Consider the following 8,633-nt stretch of genomic DNA (forward strand, 5'->3'; position numbering starts at 1 on the left):
CGGCAAGGTCAGTAACATCGCTATTTTATGTTTGTTGTAGTTTTTGTGTTTATACCACTGTACTGTGTACCCTAAAGCTGCGTGAATTCTTGCTTACGTGGCCGCCTAGCTCGGGCTCCTAGCTGTATTGTGATGTTAACGATTTTTGTATAATCTTGAATCAAATTTAGCGTGCGCTGCATACTTGGGCGAGGAACAGACACAATGGAAAACGACAAACCAGACGTTGGCACGCAAACCAACACCTGCTTCGTGTATCCAACGTAGTACGTGCGGTTTCTTTTCCCACTCCCTGTTTCTCGCCCAAGTATGCAGCACACGCTAAATTCAAATTACGATGCTATGTCCTTTCACACTCCGGCCGCAGTTTCAAGCGTTTCGTTGTTCCTTTTGTGTAGGAGCCCATAACATTGCTCAAGTTTGATCGAACCGGTGGCGTGTACTCCCCGAAGCGCTGTCCTGGATGTCTGAGGTGCAGTGCCTCGATCGTAAGTATGCGTGTGTTTGATAGCGTTAATCTCGCGAGTATGCCGTGTGCACGCATCAACGTTCTAGCTCTTCGGGCAGTTAAGTTGCGTTGCGGGAGATGAATGGAAAACGTCGCTTCTGTGCAGAGAACGTAAGGATATCGCGGCCAAAGGGAAAAACAAAAGCGTGAAATCGTGAGCCAAAAAAGACGGAAGAGGGCGAGAGAAAGGATAGACCAAATGACAGCGGCAGAATCAGATCGTCCAAGGGGCTGTGAAGGTTAAGCGGCATTTTGGGCCCTTTATGAGGAGGCACCAGGAGCAACTGTCAGTAAAGTGTACATTGAAGGTGAATGGAAGAAGCTGCATATGGGACAAATAGGATGTGGCAGGGCATAAAGCCACTGAAAATTTGAAAGCACACAAATAACGCGTACAGGCAGGAGGGACACACCACAGCCTCGTCAAACAAAGGGTGGCACCCACACTTTTTATCATGTGCAGGAAGATTTGCACCCGTTGATTTCGTTACCGTAAACAAGTGCTCTCCGAGATGGACGCTTAGACGGCGTCCTGTCTGGCCCACATACACGGACTTACATGACAACGGAATTCTGTAAACCATGCCAATCGTACAATGAACTAAAGGCTGCGCAAGGTTAACACTGCACTCGTTCCTCCCTTTACTTCAATAATCCTTGTTATTAACAATGCGGCAGAGATTGCCCACTTCTGCTTTTGCAGAAAACACAAAACAATGTGCTGTATGTGTGTTCTTTTTCTTGTAGTCGGTTGTCCTGTGTGGTCTTATTCCACGTCGCCATCTTTTACGCATTTTGTTTTTCAAAGATGTATTATTAGCCTACCCAACTTTCAGTTGTGCTGACACAGCATTTAATCCTGTTCCTGCAGCATCTGCATAGGAGGGCTTCCAGTGGAAAAAAAGAAGTGCTTGGACTTGGCCCCTACGATGTTGGTGCAGGGCCTGGAGAGCAAGGCTTGGTCTACATCCTTTCTGGGTACCCATGGAAAGCAGGTGAATGCCTCCACAAGTGGGTCGTTTTGTGGTACACTCGAAATTAGCCGCAAACAGACTGTGTCTGCTCGCAGACCACCCTAATAGTATGACAACCAAATATGTAGCTGTGTCCTAGTTACTGACGGGAAGACTTAACAAAAAATCAACTGCCCATCTGTTGAAACGACAAAAATGGGGGATGTGAAGCTTTCCGAAACCAAGTCCAACACCAAATTAACCAGCCCAGTACTGAACACCTGTTTCTTATTGGGACGGTCTGATGCGCTGCAGTTGTGCTCTCTAGAGCTTTACTGATGCAGGCAATCCATGACCTTCTGTAGTGTACAACCATTGTCGTTAGATGGAGGTGTACATTTCCTGTGTAATTTTCCACTTCTATGCAAATCCAGATTGCTTCGACTGTGCTGAAATGACGCAATGGGATAGATGTCAGCTTCATAACATGAGGGACCCAGGTTCAATTCAGATCACGGGAAGCGTTCACTTCACCCACGATCGTCATCATTAGAAAAAGTTGGCTTTCTGCAGTGCATTTTGGGTGGACTACAGACACATCAGCGAGAGGCTGGAGGCTTCACTTTAGTAAATGAAACTGTACCAAGTACAGTATGTGCGTGAAGCTTAAGCATTGTACATGAGCCAAGCCAGGGAGGAGTGGTTATAGGTTAAATCCTTGTAAAGAAAGTTCACAAAAAGTTCAATGTGAATCACTGAGCTTGCAAACTTGTCAGATCTAAACTTGACACTTTATTGTACCAGTCTTTCGTGCTCAGCTGAGGAATGGTGGACAGATGGGGGCAACAACTGGCAGAAAGGGTCATTAGCTTGCAGTTCATTTGTCTATGTAAATATTCTAAAAAAGTACTGGTATGAAATTCTCGTGTTACATTTTTCCCATTTCTATGGGTGCCTACCAGCCCAGGAATCATAATTGGAACATTAGATAGTCAACCTCAGTATATATAATTATTTTGAGCCTTGTTTATTCGTGTCAGTTTTGGCTTGGACAGAACGAACACCAAGGCGGCCGCCATGAGAGAATGGCACTCTTGATGTCGCTGTTCTCATTGCATCATGGTCAGACTAGATGCGTGCCCTAGAGTAGCCCAAGCTGGCCATGGCCGCACACGTCTGGGCCACACGATATCAGTCCCAAAACTGTGACATGATTCACAAGGCAGTGCAGCGTGCACCATCAGCAGCCAGTGTGTTGGCTAAGTCACTGGAGCCCTAATGTCGGCAGTTTGGGGCGAACTGCATGGCGAGGCACTCCACGTATCTTGCTTATGCCAGTGTCGAAAGGGTATTCATTCGGAGCTTTCTTGTGCATGCAAATATTAAAATTGATTTAAAATATGTTATACTGAATGGTTGCTACTAAAATCTGCAGCTACAAAGGAAACTTTTTGCATAGTTATCTCAGCTTTGATATTTCAAGTACTCCTTTTAAGTAGAGCCTAATCATGCTATGAACGTTTAATAGTGGTGCTACTCCTTTAAGGTATTTTTTACTTGTTTTAAGCTGACTTGTTTTTAGTTTGGAGTTAAGAGAGACCGTAACATTCTGGCAGCCCAGCCGCCCATTTCTGGCCATTAGTATTTCTGAGTTGTTCTTCAAAACAGTTTTTGCTCGGCACTTCTCTGAAATGTCGAGGACACCTAACTGAACTTAGTCGTGATTAATGCATTATCGTGCAAATGTGAAGCAATCTCTACTCTTGCGCTCACCTGGTAGAGCATCATCCTTACATCACAAAAAAAGCTTTGTTTTGCCAAATCTTTGCCACTTCATACCACTATAGAATTTGCTGCCAACATAGGGGTGCTCTCCAGCTGAATCAGCCTTAGGTGTCACAGGAGTGAGAGTAAGAACTTTAAAATAATGTTAGAAATAAGCACAATACAATAGCTTTCTATTTTGTAACTGTTAACAGGTCGACCAACCTCATTGCGACTGTAGGATGTGACTTGTTCGTAGAAGGGCAAAATCAGAAAAACAGAGACGAGCAAGTAAGTCATTGTTGTACAACAGCTTCTGCGACACCTAAGTTAAAGGAGCCATGAAGAGAAAATGCAAGTTGGTTTTATTCGAAAGATTTCGTGTTTTATAGTGCCCCCAGCGCTTGTCCGGATACAAACGGTGCTTTATTCACTGAGAAATTAAACAATTTAGGTTAAAATTTTGATTTTCCCGCTCAATCGTGCGTTTTCGTGGTCCCAAGTGACATCACAGGAACCGACCGCTCTGCAGCCTAGAGTACCTTGATTCACGCATCCGCCGTACAGGGTAGAGACACGTATACGCTGGCGCCGCCATTTTCGGTTGCTCGCTCGCCGCCGAAGCAAGTCATTGTGTCAAAACCGCGCTAAAATTATCGCCGCAACGCGGTTTACTGAAGAAGTTTGAATCATATTGTCTGTTTCGCGTTGCTAGGTCTCGTGGGAAACGAAAAGAATAACGCGTTGAGCCCGTTGGCCCAATTGCGGCGGGACGGGACCGTTCAAAGGTTGTCTCCACCCTGTACAGCGGTGTTGGTTTGTTCCCGCGTTTCTTTACGTTACCCGAACCTAGATGGCGCCACCATACCGTGTCAAGCGTTTGGTTTGTGTTTGCCCGCATTTAAAACTGGCTTGTTTTTGTTCTGGGAGAAAATATTCGTTCCCTGAAACAGTGCTCGCTCGACAAATGGGGCCACGTAAAACACCGTTGCTTGCGTCAATCGGCCAGTGTCGTCTGAGACAGCCCCAAGCCCCGTAGTGCTGTGCTGCTAAACCAAGCATGCTGTGCGCAGTACGAACAGCAGAATGCATCAGTACTTCTATGTTTACATGTGCTTTCATAATTTCCACTGTTTGTCCCATCATTCTTATTGCTTTGTAAAGAATGTGCCCTAAATTTAAGCGCAAATCGCTCGTTCGTCTAGTTTATAATTACAGCTCTACCTAATTTGTGTCTGCTTCTGCCAGCCTCCGCCAATCGCAGAGCTTAGCTCATGTGACATCATAGGTTCTGTTGCGGGGAATGAGCTGGTGGGTCGCATGACCATTCCCGCTTTTCGTAATTATGTAGCTTATTTGAGCGAAGTTTACGTTAAAAGTGGTGTCAGTATGATTCTAACGAGACAATCTTTTGAATGAACCAAACTTGTGTTTTCTCTTCATGGCTCCTTTAAGCTGTCTGCAATTTACGTGCAAATAAAATTGTTTTCAAGATGCTTACAGTTTTTTTGCCTGGTTCAAAGAGACTGGTATAGTACAAAATTTTGAAGAAAGCTGGAGTTGGGCGTGTTTTTATTTGTATTAGGAAATGTGTGGAAATGTGCCATTTTATTATTTATTTTATAAATTTTTAACTGCTACAGGAACGTTAATTTGTAGATGTAGCACCATGTATTTGGTGTTCTATGTTTATTTATTCAAGATACCCTTATGGCCCCACTGACATTAATGAGGGGTGTGGTACCTGAGCAGATTAAACGAAGAATAATAACATAAGAGAATTCTGCCACGTGCGTACAAGAAAAAAAATAAAGGAAAAAAGATACAGCAGAAACGTCAGTGTCCACACGCATACTAAAAAACATACACGCAAGCAACACAATAATAGTGTACTGTGTTTAAGCTGTTTGTTCATTTGAATTGTGAATGGGAGGCTCCTAAGGAAGTATATGTAGTGCTTGACCAGTTTTCAAAATGCTATTTCTTTTTTACTTTTCAGTGACAGGGGTCTCAACAAGCATCTGGATGCACCTACAATGTTTGTGCTGAGCACCTCTGATATGTCGTCTTCTATGGCCGTGAAACTGGGAATAAATAAAACTAAAAACTGTCTCCTTCATTTGGTATATTCCTTTTACATTGTTCAGGAACGTGGAAATAACATGGAGGACAATACCCAAGCACTTGCACGTCATCGTCCCCTGGTCACTTATTGGTATTTATGCTGCAGTTTAAACGAACTGCCAGGTAGCCAACATTCACAACCAATTCAAGTAGTAGGAGTGCCCATGCTACATCGGAGGACATTATTTTTTCTAGGGACCACTGGATTGTGCGAAGAGATGTGTCTCATCTCCTACTCGGATTCTTGCAGTCCACAGGACTAAGTGAGGTGTGGTGACATTGCGTGTCTGTTATTTTAGGACTAAGTGAGGTGTTATGACTTTGAGAGATTTGATATGGTATTGGGGACGATTAGGCGGAGCAATTGCCGGCAGCTATGCAAGGCTAAGTCCGCCTTATTCAACAATACATACTACTACTACTACCTCTCAAGCTGAAAAGTTATAAGACATTTGTCCGAGGAACATGTTAAAGGTCTTCACAAGAAGACATTAAGATTGAGATGCTACACTGCAGGTTCTCTTACAACAGCAGGTTCTCAAGATTTTGCATATTTTAATACTGGCCTTCACATCTGCTCTTGAAGCCTGTAAGTTGGAAGCAATCTAATGCTTGCTTTACATCGGTTACTACAAAGGGCTAGTGTCAGCAATCAAGCATCCTGCAATAACACAAATTTGTTTAGACTTAGATCCACTAAATAAGCTACGCTACCATCTATTGCCAATAAATATGCATTTTGGAATGACCACATCTGGAAACTGACTAGAGAAGGCAGTATCTTATCCTACGTTTCTTTTTAGTTTAAATGTGGCACACTGCACAAGTAAAACTGCTATTGCGATAACTGTTCTCCCGGGTGCACGCGCGGTTGTAGTAAATCTCGCAGCCGTGAACGGATGATTTTCTCATCGTTCTTGAAAGAAGCAGAAACTTAAACGCAGAGGTAATTAAGTGTCGGAGAAATAATGAAGAAGACGTCCTCCAAATCTGATTATTGGTTGGCGCGGGCCAGCAGTAATATATTAGGGCCACACAGAGGAGAAAGAAATTTTGAAGTTTTTTTAAGAATAAAGGAACCAGCGCAGGACAAACTCGGGGCGACACCATGGACACGGTCAGGCAGGCACGCTCCGCATTAAAAAAATCGTTCAGCAAGACACCCGTAAAAATTGAAGTAATTACAAAAGGAAGCGTCAGTTCCAGCCGTTTCTTGCGTCGTCTGCTGCTAGACACTGGCCATCGCCTCCTACTTACAGGGAATTCCCTAGGAGGCGACGCGCGAAGCCACATCAAGCCTGCTCACTGCAACAACAAATTCCCTAAATGTCCCTAACTTTTGTCCCCAACTGACAGTGGTTTCAGGAGCCAATCAAAACGTGGAATAATTTCCTCCTTTTAGCCGCATGCCTCGCGAGGGGCATTGGATTGGATTCGATTGGCTTGGCTTGGCTTGGCTTGGCTTGGCTTGGATTGGATTGGATTTGATTGGATTTGGATTGGATTGGATTAAAGTGGATTGTGTTGGATTGTGTTGCGTCATAGCCGCGGCAGACGCACTGGCGCCGGCGCGTGCCCAGGTGAGAGCGAACACACTCTCTCAACATCTGCTCGTGTGCGGCCCAGCGCGCTCTCACTCCGCCGGTGGGCGGCGCTGCGCGCGGTGCTGCGCGCGGTGCTGCGCGCGGTGCTGCGCATGTGCAGTACTCGCTCTCTCCGCGGTCTCCTCTCCTTCGGGCGCGCTGCGCATATTACCGGTGTGCGGCTCTCCGGCGGCCTTTCGGTCGACGGTTGCTCCCCGCTTGCGCTTGAACCCCCCTCAGCGTCGCATCACACCAGGGTTCCCGCGAGGGGAGGTGGGCGTAATATTTTTGGATGAAGCCTTGCAAAATTCTTGTTTCGTGCGATTACTGCCAGAATCTGTTTTCTCTCTCTCTCCCGCGAAAGCGTCCTATATGACGTATCTCCTCGTTGGTGACTTTATTTCGACTAGCCATTGCAACTGATTCAATCTAGGGCGTAAGCGCCAGCACAACACAGACGCTTCCCTCACCGTGTGCGCACCTGCGTCGATTTAACAGCTGAGTTCCTCCACGTAACCATAGCAACAGTGTTCCTCCGGCTAGCGCCTGCTGCTCTCCTCGTTATAATAGCGACGGCGTGGGGGCAGGTGGTTGCTTCGGTGATAGAGCCGCGACAGCCCAGATCAGGCAATAGCGTACCATTGCCAGTCGCAGTGAAAAAAATTCCTCGGTCAACGCAAGACTAACTGCCCATCTGATAAATAATGACTTTTTTCCTCACAGTATGTTTGGGTTCCGTAACCATGGTGCATCTTTCAACCCAAGACGTCCTCCTTCAGCTAAAAGGGAAAGTCATAGACAACCTTAGCAAAATTCATCCCAGTGTAATCGTAGCTTTGGATGTTCGTGGTGCCTTGGATAACGTCACCCACGAAGCCATCCTCAATGGCCTTAACACCACACGCTGCAGTCAACGCGCCTTCGACTATGTAAGGGCATTTAAAGCTGACCGAACTGCCACAATCCGACACCTATCACTGATCACCCCGACATTCTCCACACCCCCAAGGAAACCGCCCAAGGTTCAGTTATTTCCCTTCTATTATTTAACATTGTCCTTTTAGATCTGCCTAAGCAGCTTTCCGGAATCCCTCTCTACGCGGATTATCTTACTTTCTGGGTCATCAAAGGCTCATCCGGCGTCCAAGAGTACGCTTTACAACAAAGGGTGGACACCGTCATCAACTACCTCGCACCACGCGGTCTCACCTGTCACCTTTGAAAATCGGCCCTTTTCGTCCTTCGTGCATGCATCTGAGGAAGACCCCCAGACCCAGCACCGGACCCTGAGGTCATGAGACACCAGGAACCCATCCCGCAAGGGAATACCCTACGAATCCTGGCAGTAAGCTTTCACGCAGATGTATCTGGAGCCGCGCTCCTACCCCAACTACACTCCACCATATCACAACTGGCACACCTCCTTCGCCGTATATGCACACACAAACACAGTCTTAAAGCCAAAGACACGTGTCAACTTGTGTGAGCCTTACTACTTAGCAGACTTACTTATGGCATTCCCTAGGCTCAACTCCGACCCCAAGAACATTCCAAGATAGATAGTCTCATCCCCCGATCTTACAAGATAGCCCTAGGACTACCGCCTTTCACTTCCACCCATAAGCTCCTTCAACGTGGCCTACATAATTCGCTCTCGGAACTCACAGAAGCTCAAAGAAGCTCAAAGAACCAGCCAATTAC

The 8,633-nt window shown here is 46.0% G+C and overlaps 1 long non-coding RNA gene across 2 annotated transcripts; it reads left to right on the top strand.

Moving 5' to 3' along the window:
* Nucleotides 1-162: 162 nt before the first annotated feature.
* LOC144148844 (uncharacterized) lies at nucleotides 163-5,344 on the top strand. Of its 2 annotated transcripts, XR_013318079.1 has the most exons (3): nucleotides 163-488; nucleotides 1,380-1,503; nucleotides 5,225-5,344. It is a non-coding gene; the product is annotated as an uncharacterized LOC144148844 (long non-coding RNA). The 2 variants fall into 2 exon arrangements; XR_013318078.1 differs by lacking the exon at nucleotides 163-488 and having other exon boundaries at nucleotides 507-1,503.
* The last annotated feature ends 3,289 nt before the right edge of the window (nucleotides 5,345-8,633 follow it).

Source organism: Haemaphysalis longicornis, unplaced genomic scaffold (assembly GCF_048455015.1).
Source record: "Haemaphysalis longicornis isolate Haplotype H1 unplaced genomic scaffold, Haemaphysalis longicornis Haplotype H1 scaffold_1, whole genome shotgun sequence".
NCBI lineage: Eukaryota > Metazoa > Arthropoda > Arachnida > Ixodida > Ixodidae > Haemaphysalis > Haemaphysalis longicornis.